Source organism: Poeciliopsis prolifica, unplaced genomic scaffold, assembly GCF_027474105.1.
Source record: "Poeciliopsis prolifica strain line A6 unplaced genomic scaffold, Auburn_PproV2 SCAFFOLD071, whole genome shotgun sequence".
NCBI classification, from domain to species: Eukaryota; Metazoa; Chordata; class Actinopteri; order Cyprinodontiformes; family Poeciliidae; genus Poeciliopsis; species Poeciliopsis prolifica.
Genome location: NW_026562446.1, coordinates 580,875 through 595,719, shown reverse-complemented (window position 1 = coordinate 595,719; position 14,845 = coordinate 580,875).

Sequence of the window (14,845 nt, the reverse complement as noted above, 5' to 3'; positions counted from 1 at the left end):
ACCTTTTGCTTTATGTACTTGAATTCAACATATTGACTGTTAATGGCCTTCATAATCTGTGGGTGGAGGAGAATGGCCTCATACTTCTTTTCCAGTGTACGAATGTCTGCTTATCCATAGACAAAAGTCTGAACTCAACGCTTCAATATCAAATGCAGACCATTCCTTTAATTTATGCTCTGAAAAATGAGCATCAATGTGACCACAGAGCTTACTAATAAAAAGAATATCGCTGTAAACTGTACTGTTCTTCTAGTTGCACAAACTCCGACGGCCGTTTGATCTTAGAAGAAGCGCATTTTGTTTTTACTTTGGCTTGGTGAGTGGATGTCCCACTGAGACATGATAAGGTTTTAGCTTTCACGTCTCTATACTCCGCCACACTATTCTCACCTGCACGGTGCCACAGCGCATACAACCAAGGCACGTACACAAATAGCATGCGATGGTTGGCTGCGTAGTGAAAGTGAACCGTATCGTATCATTGGCTGGATTCCTGTCACTCACAGAGGTCGATCACAAAATAGTACAGAAAAAAATGTTATTGGTCCAAACTGATGTCTGAGCTCAATGTCCAGTTTACGTCGGACTTTATTTTATGCGCTACATAGATTTTCTTGTGTGCTGAGAATATGCGAGCAGTGTGCGATTGCTCAGGCGCACAGCTTAGAGGGAACATTGCTCACAGCACATTTGGACCTGCCAGGTATGACCAGCACCCTTCCCCACGACCAGAGCCAACTTACCACCAGGTAGTGGTTCGTAGACAACTCCGCACCTCTCTTCACCCGAGTGTCCAAGACATATGGCCACAGATCCGATGAAACGATGACAAAGTCGATCATCGAACTGCGGCCGAGGGAATGTCCTGGTACCAAGTGTATATATGGACACCCCTTACGCCTGAACATGGTGTTCGCTATGGACAATCCGTGACGAGCACAGAAGTCCAACAACAGAACACCACTTGAGTTCAGATCGGGGGGAGTGTTCCTCCCAACCACGCCCCTCTAGGTCCCACTGTTGTTGCCCACGTGAGCATTGAAGCCCCCACCAGAATGAGGGAGTCCCAACGTGGGGCACTCTCCAGGACCCCCTCTAAGGACTCCAAAAAGGGTGGGTAGGCTGAACTGTCATAAGGCCCATAAGCACAAAACTACAGTTAGAACCTGTCCTCCCACCCGTAGGCGGAGGGAGGCTACCCTCTTGTTCACCAGGGTAAACCCCAACGTACAGGCGCCGAGATGGGGAGCAACAAGTATGCCCACTCCTGCCCGGCACCTCTCACTGTGGGCAACTCCAGAGTGGAAGTATGTCCAACCCCTCTCCAGGAGACTGGTACCAGAACCAGAACCATGCGTCAAGGCGAGACCGACTATTTCGAGCCTCTCAGCCTCACACACCAGTTCCGGCTCTTTCCCCACCAAAGAGGTGGCCTTCCACATCCCAAGAGCCAGTTTCTGCAACCAAGGATCGGACCGCCAGGACCTCCTCCCTCGGCTGACACCCATCTCACTTCGCACCAGACCCCTTTGGCCCCACCCATGGGTGGTGGGCCAACGGGAGGGGGGACAAATGTCTCCTCTTCAGGCAATCAAATCTTTAAGACAAATAAAGACATCTGCATTTATCTTATCTTAACTACATGTATTGCATTTAAAAAGTTAGATTGTGTGTTGTTGATCAAACAATTAGCATTGGCTAAACAAACAAAAACCACATTGTGTTCACTACTCATCACTTCCATTTATAGATCAGTGCATGACAGCTTCTTGGTTCCAAGTTCACTGGGTGTTCAGATCTAAATAATTTTTATATTTTAAGTTTTTAAAAGTGCACAATAAACAAAAAGATATACTAATTGCTTGGAAACCTGTAGCTCCTTTGTCTCCAGCTGGAGCAGGTCTGAAAAACCACTTCAGGCGCAGTGACTGGCTGAATCCTCTGTGTGACTGACTGTCAATCCAACCAATGGAGCAGCAAAGTTGGGATCAAGGGCAATTTTTACCCTGGGTTACATTTGGTATTGTGATCCCATTAGTGGAAAACCAGAGAGTGAACGATCTGGAATGAGTTAATACATTGTGGTACGCAATTCCACCAAACAAATAAATAAATCATTAAAGATTATAACTGAAAGATGGGAGATATAATATATAATGTTTTAGGAAAATAGTCATCTTGAAGATTCAGATCATGTCTGCAGGTTTTGAGTTACAGGTAGAAGTTTTGAATGAAACAGAAAATATTTTCCCACTTTATGCTTCAAAGCATTGACCTCTGACCTTCATGGGATGGGAATGTTTTATCTTAAGTAGGACTTTCTGAAAGATAGAGTTGATAAAAAAAATGTTTTTAATGCAAATATTTAAATTAAAACAAGAAAAGAACAGAATAAGCAGCAAATGAACCAAATGCAGAAGAAAAATATTTTTATTTAAAACACATGAAGAAAAACTGCAGCAAATTTACAAGGAAGATTTAATATACAAATCTGACATGTTGAGAAAAATAGGAGCCAATAGAAACAGAAAATTATCAGATTGAGAAAAACTGATCAATATTTAAATGAAATCTGATGAATGAAAGGAAAAAATAAGAGAAACAACATCTTGATATTCAGAGTGAAGCTTTGACTGGAAACTGACAGAAAAACATGAGGGTCCTGGAATAATCCTGAATAATCCTGGAATAATCTTGGAATAATCATGGAATAATCTTGGAATAATCCTGGGATAATCCTGAATTACCCTGGAATAATCCTGGAATAATCCCAGCTTCCATCTTTAAAGAAGTGGAAGAAGAAAAAGTTTCCAAGGACTCAATCAGAATCATTTCACCAAGAAATAGATTGTAGAGACTGAACTATCTGTTCACCAGTGAGAGAGTTTCTCTGACAGGAGGAAAACTTTAAACTCTAGACTCAAATCATCTCAGAAACACTGAAGAGGAACCAGAACTGAACCCAAATCCAGGAATCAGAGGTTCAGTGACTTTGGTGACGAAGGTGTGAAGGTGGATCAGTGAGTCAGAGGAGACTCTGTAGAAGGACAGAATGGGACAGTTCACATACACTGCTACTCTGTTAGAGACAGAGGAGGAGGAGAGATGAGTTTCTCTGTTATTGTGCCTGAAAGAGTAACCATTAACATCAGAGCAGATCAAACTCCAGGAATGATCATTCCCTCCAAACCAACAGTCTCTACTGTTTCCTTTCCTCCTGATTCTTCTGTAACTCAATGATATATTAACATCTCCTCTCCACTCAACCTCCCAGTAACAGGGACCAGTCAGACCAGTTCTACACAGCACCTGAGGCCAGAAATCAAAGCTGTCTGAATGATGAGGATATGACTGAAACTCCACAAATGTCACCTTCCTGTTGTCTTCAGACAGTTTGAGTTTTCTGTTCACTGTGTTTGTGTCGATGGTGAGTTGACAGGAATCTGATGGAGAACAAACACAATCCAGCTGCAGTTATTGATCATTTATTGACACTTTGACTCCTGAATGAGTGATGTGACAGTTTGAAGATGGTTGAATGTGAGCTGCTTTGTTGTCATGAATCAGATGAAAAACACACTTACATATCTTTAGTCTCCATGGACCTGGAGTCAAGAACTGGCCTCCAGCAGGCTCCACCCTGAAAGGAGGAGGGGGGTCAGACCATCAGTCTCTTTCAGCAGCAAACATGGACATTACATGTCTCTCAGACACACATTGTCCTCTACTGAGACAGGAACAGTCCAACATCTAGATTGCAAACTGCAGTGAATGTAGGAAGGACAGTTGGTGCTGCTGCAGCACAACTCATTTCTCCAAACACAGGAAAAGCTCCAACAGAGAGGAGAAAGGAAATCCCTCAGTAACAACCTGAAGAAACTCACTGAAGCCTAAAAGGACATCAGGAAACTAAGGAAACATTTCTGAGGAGAACAACTAAAGCCTGGAACAGACTGACACCAACATCCTGACATCTCAACCCTGAACAAAGCTTTGCAGCATCAAGGCGACTCTTAGCACCATATATGGACATATTTCCTCTAAAGGGGGCGGAGCCTGGATTGGAGGAACCAGCAGAAGCTTTCAGGAACAAACCTTGGGAACCTCTGGAGGAGAACATGGAGATGAGATTCCGGCTTTAATCAGTGGATTCATGGATAGAAAACATGAAATGTCTGAGAGCTGCAGCTCCATTTTCTACAGATCTGCTGGAACATCAGATAGAAATGAAGAATTTCATCATTTCACATCAAATCTGTTCATCTTCCACAGATACAACTGAATTATTGAGCTGAACTGGTTCTAAAGTTCTGGATGGTAAAAACATCCATTGTTTTGTGTCTCATTAGTTTTCCAGAAAGAGTTGAAATGTTTCAGAAGCTTTATCCAGCAGCTCAGTAAAGATCTCTCCTCTTTCCAACCTGATTTAGTCCATGAAGCAAACATCTCACAGAGGTATAGTGCAATAAGTGCACTTGTAGTAATTACTAACAAGACAGCCCATTCTAGCTAACATGTCTTATGTGGAACTTTTCCACATTTTGGCTACAACTTCTCCCTAAAATATCTGAAAATGTCTTCATTATTAATTCCACTCGTCATCATCATTCCTGTGTTAACGTCTCTCTCGTTTTTTTCTGGGAAACTACTGTATTTTCCCTCCCACCAGGCTCCAGTATTAGAGTTTTCCCTTAAATATGCCCCCCACTCTCACAATAGCTTCTCTCTCTGAGCCTTTATGGTAGTGTAAAGCAGTGCATAAATGTTCAGAGAGGGGGCGCTGTTGTTTTCTGTAATGGCTGGCACTACATCAATTCTGACATGTCCTGCTGTGGACAGCGTAGTGCAAGAAATTTTCACTTTATTCCTTATAGTGTGTTTACTGCCTGTAAGATAAGCAGCAGCTCTGCTAGCCCAATGTAAAATATACATTACATTAATATACTGAGCAATTTCTGTTTATTCAGTTTGCCTATTAAGTACAAATTAAATCTTTCTACTGGTGATGTTTGATTATTTTGTAAAAAGAAAACGGTTGAATGGTGACAGTGCATTTACTGCCTGTAAGGTGAACGAAATAAATGCTCTAAAGTCTCTGAAGAGCCTGAGTCTGATTCCTCTCCTGCACGGATCACACCCATCTTTACTCAAAAATCACAACGCAGAGTCCATAGGGTGTCTTACACCAGCTGCAGGTTTAAAGAGGGAAAAGCCACTCATTCCCTGGACAGAAGTTCAACTGAATGCAGTGTTGTTTTTTTACTGTTCAAATTGTCAACACATCATGGTAGCCGGTGTGTTGCTCCAATTTACACACTACTTCATACTTTTACCCACATTTGGTCAGTGTTAGGTGCTAATTTCCATCGCTGAATGAGCTGCTTAATGATCATTGCTGCAGATAAATCATGTTTTATTGTGTTTTCTCTCTGTGACAGTTTAGATTTAAATTTGGGATTCTATGCATCAGAATTTCAGGATGACCTGCGTCTCTCCAGCATCCTTAACTACAGTCATTTTCAATAAATTACAATATTTATGAAAAGTATTTCAGTAACTCGGCTCACAAGTTAAACACATCATACGATTAATTCCCCACAAACTGTTTTTTAAAGCTTTTATTGGGGCCTGCCATTAGCAATGCATAAGGAGAGCATTGCATTGCATGGCAGGCACCTATTGTTCTTCACCTAATAGAACGCCTCTTTATTATAAACTTCTTCATCTGTGACCGTTAATGCGGCTCGTACCGCTGCGTGCCCACCCACAAAAGTGGAATCAAAACGTGCGGCTCGGCGCTGGCATTGGTGCTATTACTTTTGGTGGGATTCAGAGTTACAATGAAAAAGTAAAAAGCGAAAAACCATCAAAAATTTTCGTCAGTTACAAACTGCCCAAACTAAGTGTAACTAACAAGCAGTGCGATTCTGACCCCAAATAAATTTTGAAATCGCCACCACGCCTACAAATATTTCCCTATCGGTCTCAAACTCGGTCATGACATAGATACGGGTGCCTGCTCCGGTAAAATGTTTTCAAAATTTTCCTAGGTCTTATGATTTTCTGTCTAGGGGCTTCAGAGTGAAATGATGCGACAGGATTTCGACTCGCTCAGCCAGGTTCACTTCCATGTATTTCTGAAAAATGTCAGACCTCAGCGCACACCATTTTTATCTCGTCCCTGTTATTACTGTGAGTGACTATCAGAGACGAAAGATAGCCCTCTAATACGCTTCAAACGGATTTCCGATACGTATCATGGTTTCCGAACGGAAAGGAAACCGTGATACGTATCACGGACCGCTTTTTTTAGACAAACTGGCTGCCTCAAACTGATAGAATTCTGTCTCCCCTGTCTGACTCACAGCTGCAGAGGATCCATTACCATAGCAACGAGCAGCTGATTAGTACTACAAAATGCATCACTGTAGTTTTTACTATGGCAGAGCTCTGAGGAAGGAGCTGACCTTTAGTACTACTTGTGTTTTGGACATTTTATAACTGATTTTAACCAACCATTGTTACACATGGAATTAGTATGTGAATTTAAATTAAGGTTAATGAAAATTTCAAAATAAAGCTTGACTATTTCTCTCAGGCCTTTCAGAAAAACTAACTGCTTCAAGCATTTACAATTAAGACTCTCTTTGTGTGTCACACTGACATGAGAGTTGACCTTATCCTTAGAACTACAATGACTGCAGGTTTGGACTACAACATGGCGGAACACTCCGTGCCTACAGAGGAGGTCTGAGGTGATTGGAAAAACTACAACATGGTAGAACTGTTAGTTACTACTGAGGAGAAATCAGCTGCCCATGACAAGTACTTGTTTTTTGGGAATTTTAGAACTGATTTAAAAACTCCATAGTTACACATGGGATTAGTGTTACCATTAAAAATTAAGCTTAATGTAAATTTCAAAATAAAAGCCTTGACAATTTTTCCATCAAGTAAGTGATCTTTTGACCATTATATAACTGATTTAACCCAATGAGTGTTAAACATGGAATGAGATTGGCCATTTAAAATAAAGCTCAATGAAAATTTCAAAATAAAAGCCTTAAGATCCGTCTGTGGCTAATGCAGCGCCGCAGGCGCTGCAATGAAATTTGCTTGCATGATCATTTTCACTCAAGTTAGGGCTCTACCTTGCACAGCAAGGCAGAGCATTAATATCACAAACATTAGCATTTCACTGTTCCCCACTAGTGCACTGCCGTAGGCAGTGCAATAAAATTATCCAGTATGATCTTATTCACTTGGGTTAGGGTTCTGCCTTGCTGTGCAAGGCAGAGCATTAGCATTAGCCTTTTACCTTAAATGAGGTATTAGCTATATTTCTGACTTATTACCAATGTTTGGTATGGTGAATGGTAAGTAAATTACAGAGATCATGCTCGTCATTATCCACATGCTACTGACCATATTCATGCTAACATTAGCATTTTGGCTAATTTTAGCTTATACTTATTTTAACATACTGAATGGTGGCAGTCCATGTTAGTGAACATTCTTGTGATTCTCCACTATTATACTTTCATTTTTAGCAAAGCTTGGCATTGATGCTAATATTTAGCATCAGAACGCTGGGTCCAAACCGACGGGCACACGTCAGAAAAATCTTCAGAAATTTTCTCGTTTGTTATTGATGATGATTTGTTGCTTACAGTTAATGAAAACTTTCTAATCAAATTACAGACCAATTAAAAAACACCTTAATGCAGAAATGTGGGTCTGTTCAATATCTGCTGAAGTTGTTTTAAACCTGACAAATGAGCCTCATGTACAGGGCAAGCCCAAGGCAAAAGCAAACTAAAGAGTTGCTTTGGCCCCTCGTTGGCGCTGATTTTTTTTTTCAGTAATAATTTCTGTCATTATAATATCAATATCACACATTTTTCTCATGAATAGTTTCTTCACTTTTTATATAATGTATATTTTATTAAATCCTGAAAGTTGTGAGTTTTGTTTAAAATCTAAAGTTCTTTATTTTTTCCTCCCAGAAATTTAAACATCCATCTGACCAACATGGAGTTACTTTTCTTCTCATCTTTGCTTCTTGGGGCTGATTGGTCTGGGAACTCCAATCAATATTGTTTTAAAGTCTTTCTGTCATCAGTAGATGATCATGAAATCTAACTGAACTTTTATTAATTTAGTCAGAGTCCCTATTAAACTATTAAACCATCCCACTCTTTAATTTTCCTTGTAATCCATTCTTAGTCTGGAGAATATTCCAGAAAACTGGGTGATGATCTCTGCCTCCAGATGAGGCGTCTAAATATTTAATTATCAAATTAAACATTCAGCTTCAACCTAAATGCTTCCCAGCAGACTGACTAAAGACATTTCTCCCTCTTCCTCCTCTATCAGACCTTCTCTGCTCCTGCAGCAGGTTCCTCCATACCTGAGAGCTTCCAGTCTCCAGTGTGGATCCTTCAGTCCAGCCGACAGCAGCTTCACTCCTGAGTCTCCTGGATGATTGTAGCTCAGGTCCAACTCTTTCAGATGGGAGGGGTTGGAGGTCAGAGCTGAGGCCAGAGAAGCACAGCCTTCCTCTGAGACCAAACAGCCTGATAAGCTGCAGACACACAATTCATCACATGATGAGAAAATGAGAACATGGAGGTAGAAACCAAGGTCTGAACTGATGGATGGATGGATGGATGGATGGACGGACGGACGGACGGACGGACGGACGGACGGACGGACGGACGGACGGATGGATCTGTAATTATGCTTCTTTTTGCACCTTAGATGCATCAATTTGTCAAGAGCCCAGAGTTACCTGAGAGTTTCCAGGTTGCAGTTTGGACTCTGCAGTCCAGCAGAGAGAAGCTTCACTCCTGAATCCTGCAGGTTGTTGTTACTCAGGTCCAGTTCTCTGAGACTGGAGGACTGGGAGCTGAGAACTGAGGACAGAGCTTCACAGCTTCTCTTGAGAGGTTACAGCCATTCAGTCTGAGGAGACAGGGAGAAAAATCTGTTATTAAACAATTCTTCAAAATGTTTGTCGTTTTTCCAGTCAACAATGTTCCTCTTTACTGATTTAATGAACTGTTTTATATATAATCATGTTGCCTTTTGTTGTGAACTGGTTCAGTCTATATTTGGGTCTCCAGCCATGAAGGACTGAACTAAAGGCAACAAGGATTCTGGCAAGAGAAATATTAAATTCCTCTCTGAACTAAATGAATCCATGTCAGTTTTAACAGAAAGAGTCCAATGAAGCCTGAGAATCAAGGCTGGGCTGAAGATCAGCATCAGGCTCAGTTTGAGGATCAGCATCAGAGCTGGTTTGAGGGAAAACAGCAGCTTGAATCAAAGTAGAGCAAATCTACAGTTCATCTTTACATGTTTAACAGTTGGATACAGAGATGGAAAACTGAGCAGCAACTCATAAAACTGTTTTTGAAAAAGAATCAAATTGTTAAATTAAAGGACTGTATAAAAAAATAATTTTTGTTTGAGAAAAAAATGACGACAAAATAATGTGGGAAAAAATAGAATCAAATTGAAACAAATTTGCTCCTAAAACAATCCAAACATTAAATACAGGGATATTTAACCCAGTATTTAAATTAAAAAGTTTTGAAAACACCAACCTGACACTAAAGGTCACTAAACTCATGGAAAACACACTTTCAGAATCACCACAATTAAAATTACATTCATAAATATCAACATTGAACGAACCTCCAAATATATTTTAAACATTAGTTGCAATAGGATGGGCCGCCAATATGTTACCATCCTCATGTCGTCACACAGACTCACTAAATACAAAGTCCAGACCAGATGATGTTTCTAACAAAGAGGTTTTATTAAACCCAATCTGGACTCAAAGTGGTTCTGGCAGTTTTGATAAAATAAAAGAGACAAACAAATAAGGCAGCAGTTGGTCATCAGATTCAGGCTGTGGGGCTCAAACTGATTCTAATGTAAAGTTCATAATAGTTATCTCTTCTTTAATTACTAATTATTTATTATTCTTTCGACTGCTGTACTTAACTTCAAATTAAAAAAACAACTTATTGATCCCAAAAGGAAATGAAATCTTCTTGACTCATATTAATTAAAATTCTTCAAAGTGTCAATTTAGATATTAATAACTGTTTTGCTTAAAAGATTAATTGTGGTCTGTATGCCTGGTTACCCATTTCATGGTAAGACATCTATTATTATTTTATTCTACTATTGAAAAAAATATTTGCATCATAACTGATAGATTGTGATGGACAGAAATCTGGTTTCACCAGGATTGAGAACATTTTACCTGATTGTTTCCAGGTTGCAGTTTGGACTCTTCAGTACAGCAGAGAGAAGCTTCACTCCTGAATCCTGCAAGTTGTTGTTACTCAGGTCCAGTTCTCTGAGACTGGAGGACTGGGAGCTGAGAACTGAGGACAGAGCTTCACAGCTTCTCTCTGAGAGGTTACAGCCACTCAGTCTGAGGAGACAGGGAGGAAAATATGTCATTAAACAATTCTACAAAATTAATTTTTTTTCCAATCAACAATGTTTTTCTTAGACAAAGAAGGAACTATCTTATTCTAAATCACAAAGTTCTGGATTTAAGAGAAATGTGAGCACTTTTGAGAGCCACTGAATGAAGCCAAATCCCATTCATCTACTGGATGGATGGCAATCTTCTGAGGAGTAGCTTATAAATACTAATCTGAAACCAGTTTGTTGATTTGGGAAATTAAGTTTTTTATGCCTGAAAAAAATTACAGATATGATGACTTGTAACACACATGTCAACACACACCAACTGACTGGTCCTGACCAATCAGTTGGTGTGTAATGATTCATTTTATAGTTGGACCTCCAACATTAAAGGACAGAACTACAGGCAACAAGGAGGTTGGAAAGACAATTGTAATTACACAATTATCTATATTAATCCGATTTCAATTTTTAACATAAAGATAAATTTTGCTGCTTTAATATTCAACATTCTGTCCAGCTGCTGAAGGAAATGTGTTTCTCTTTTCCTCATCCACCCACAGTAGGATGCTTTGAAGAGACAATGTACCAATGTATAAACTGAAACATGAATGAATATTATAATTTAATATGATATAAATCATCATTAGCAGATTTCTATCAATCAAAAAAACAGTAATGTCCTTACAGAGCTTTGTTGGAGGTTTTAACCACTGGCAGCAGCCTCAGAAGAACCTCCTCTGAAGCAGAGTATTTCTTCAGGTCAAACACATCCAGATCTTTTCCTGATGTCACTAAGATGAAACCCAGAGCTGACCAATGAGCAGGAGACAGTTTATCTGTGGAGAGACTTCCTGAACTCAGAGACTGTTGGATCTCCTCCACTAGAGAACGATCATTCAGTTCATTCAGACAGTGGAACAGATTGATGCTTTTCTCTGCAGACACATTCTCACTGATCTTCTCCTTTATGTACTCAACTGTTTCCTGATTGGTCTGTGAGCTACTTCCTGTCTTTGTCAGCAGACCTTGTAGGAGTCTCTGATTGGTCTGCAGTGAAAGTCCCAGGAGGAAACGAAGGAACAAGTCCAGGTGTCCATTTGGACTCTGTAAGGCCTGGTCAACAGCTCTCTGATGGAGATTTGAGTTGTTGAAAAACTTAGAGAAAAAAGCTGGTGGATTTTCTTCCATCAGGTTGACTCCAGAGTTGATGAAGGTCAGATGAACATGAAGAGCAGCCAGAAACTCCTGAACACTCAGATGGACGAAGCAGAACACCTTGTCCTGGTGCAGACCTCTCTCCTCTTTAAAGATCTGTGTGAACATCCTGAGTACACTGAGGCTGCTCTGATATCGATGCCACACTCTGTCAGGTCTGATTCATAGAAGATCAGGTTTCCTTTCTGCAGCTGATCAAAAGCCAGTTTTGCCAGGGACTTGATCATCTTCCTGCTCTCTGGACTCCAGTGTGGATCTGTTTCAGCTCCTCCATCATACTTGACCTTCTTCACTTTGGTCTGAATCACCAGGAAGTGGATGTACATCTCAGTCAGGGTTCTGGGCAGCTCTCCTCCCTCTCTGGTCTCCAACACATCCTCCAGAACTGTAGCAGTGATCCAGCAGAAGACTGGGATGTGGCACATGATGTGGAGGCTTCGTGATGTCTTCATGTGGGAGATGATCCTGCTGGCCTGTTTCTTATCTCTGAATCTCTTCCTGAAGTACTCCTCCTTCTGAGGGTCATTGAACCCTCTGACCTCTGTCCCTATGCCAACACAATGAGGAGGGATCTGATTGGCTGCTGCAGGTCGTGTGGTTATCCAGAGGAGAGCAGAGGGAAGCAGTTTCCCCCTGATGAGGTTTGTCAGCAGAACATCCACTGAGGTGGACTCTGTAGCATCAGTCAGGATCTCCTTGTTGTGGAAGTCCAGTGGAAGTCGACTCTCATCCAAGCCATCAAAGATGAACAGAACCTGGAAGTGTTCAAAGCTGCAGATTTCTTTGGTTTCACTAAAGAAATGATGAACAAGTTCCACCAAGCTGAACTTTTTCTCTTTCAGCACATTCAGCTCTCTGAAGGTGAATGGAAATATGAACTGGATGTTCTGGTGGGCTTTGTCTTCAGCCCAGTCCAGAGTGAACTTCTGTGTTAGGACTGTTTTCCCAATGCCAGCCACTCCCTTTGTCATCACTGTTCTGATTGGTTGATCTCTTCCAGGTGGGACTTTAAAGATGTCTTCTTGTCTGATTGTTGTTTCTGGTCTGTGTGGTTTCCTGGATGCTGTTTCAATCTGTCTGACCTCATGTTCATCATTGACCTCTCCAGTCCCTCCCTCTGTGATGTAGAGCTCTGTGTAGATCTGGTTCAGAAGGGTTGGACTTCCTGCTTTAGCAGTCCCCTTGAACAGAGACTGGAACTTCTTCTTCAGACCAGATTTAAGTTGATGTTGACAAACTGCAGCAAAATGTCCTGAATTAACACAAAAACTAAAATTAGCAACTAAATAAAATTATCCTCTGAAGATAATTTGAAAAAACGTGATTCCGTCTCTTCAGACATCAGTAAATTTCTGATTTATACATCAGTTCAAATCTTTTGTGGAAATCCTCTTACTGCTCTGCAGACGGTCAGCCAGCTCCTCCTGCTTCATCATCCTCAGGAAGTTCAGTGTGATCTTCATCACTGCCTCTCTGCTGCTCCTCCTCTCCTCATCATCCTCACTCTGACTCTCTGAGCATTCTGGGTTATGTGGTCTCAGAACTTTCTGGATCTTCTTCAACTCGTTCTTCACAAAAGTGACAATGTTGTCCTCCAACAGCTGGAACAGAATAATAAATAAAGGAAACATCAGACTGAAATTTTGAAGCCCAACACCACATGGATGTTGGACAGACTGACAGTCCTCTGGTCTACAAAATGCAGCATGAAGGTGACTTTGAACAGAACTAATGGAAAAGTAGTTGTAAATTTACAGACCATAAATATGGAGTCCAGCTGTGTTTGATGCTGATGGACAGATGGACCACTGGGAACCTCTGAGCTCTGCTGGTCCACTCTGTGGAGGAACCAGGAACAATTAGGAAGTCAGAAAATATTCATCCAGCATTATTCACCAAGAAATCACCAAGAGTTTCACATTAAAATTCTTAAAGCACAAAACAGAGCATCAGATGAACACAGTTTAAATAAGTTAGAAAGAGGAAGATGAACAACAAGGAAGAAGACCAGTAACACCAGAATCACCCTGTAGACATTTGAAAATGTTGGTGCTGAACTACAACTTCATTTCACGCTGTCAGAAGATCTGATGCTGGTGGAGACAGAGTCCCAGAGCTTATGGACAGTAGAAGTGAAGGCTCTGTCTGGGGATGTAGCAATACGATAATATCATGATATGATATGATATACAATATTCTGATCACAATACAATATGTATCACATTTGGCAAGCGATACGATTCAATCCACTTTTTTGATTTTCTGAAAGATTTTAGAAGGACAGAGTGATTTTAGTGACATTTTGTGTTCCATAGACTTGGATTTAATTAACTGAAAACTGATTAAAGCACCAACTACACAATACCTGACTCTGATTGGACAAAGCCTAACAATCTACAGCTGGATAAAATGAATCAAAGATACAGTGAGAAAATTAGTTTCTATCATTTAGTTTATGTGGATTTGACATAAAACTCAAAGTTTCAACAGTGATCCAATAGCTGAGTGGGGAGATTATCAGCCTCTGTAGACTCTCAATATGCAAATGACTGACATTTGGAAAAATATGGTTTACTTATGTTATTATAACTCTGGTTTTACTTGGCCTGTTAAGACAATTTAAAAACTGGGGTGTAGTTTAAAATGTGCATGTTAAGCACAAATTGAAAGTGAGACTGGTTGAGGTGGAGTCTTGCTGCTACGCCGTCACAAACCAGACATGTAAAAAGACGGTATAAGCCTACGGACCCCTATGGTTTAACATATTGATACTCGCGCGTGAAAAATCGATACCTTCCGAGAGTGGGAAAATAAATCAATAAATATTGTACAATTGATATAATTATAGTGCCCTAGTTCTGTCCACACAGGTCTTCAGGCAGTGTGGGACATCCATCAGGTTCTGATGACTAGATCTGAGGTGATGTGGACATGGAGGAGGTCTGAGATATGTGGGTGTGTCCATGTGGATCCTCTACTGGATGTCGTAGAGAGGATTTAAAATGGATCCTGTAGATCCCTTGAAGCCAGTGAGCTCACATTGTATCTGTCCTCACAGAGACAATCAGAAGGTCCATGAAGTGATATCTGGATGTGAGCAGTGAACCAGGTGATCTAAGTAGTTGTAAAGATTTAATCTTCCTGCTGATCCCATTAAGAAACAGCAGAACCT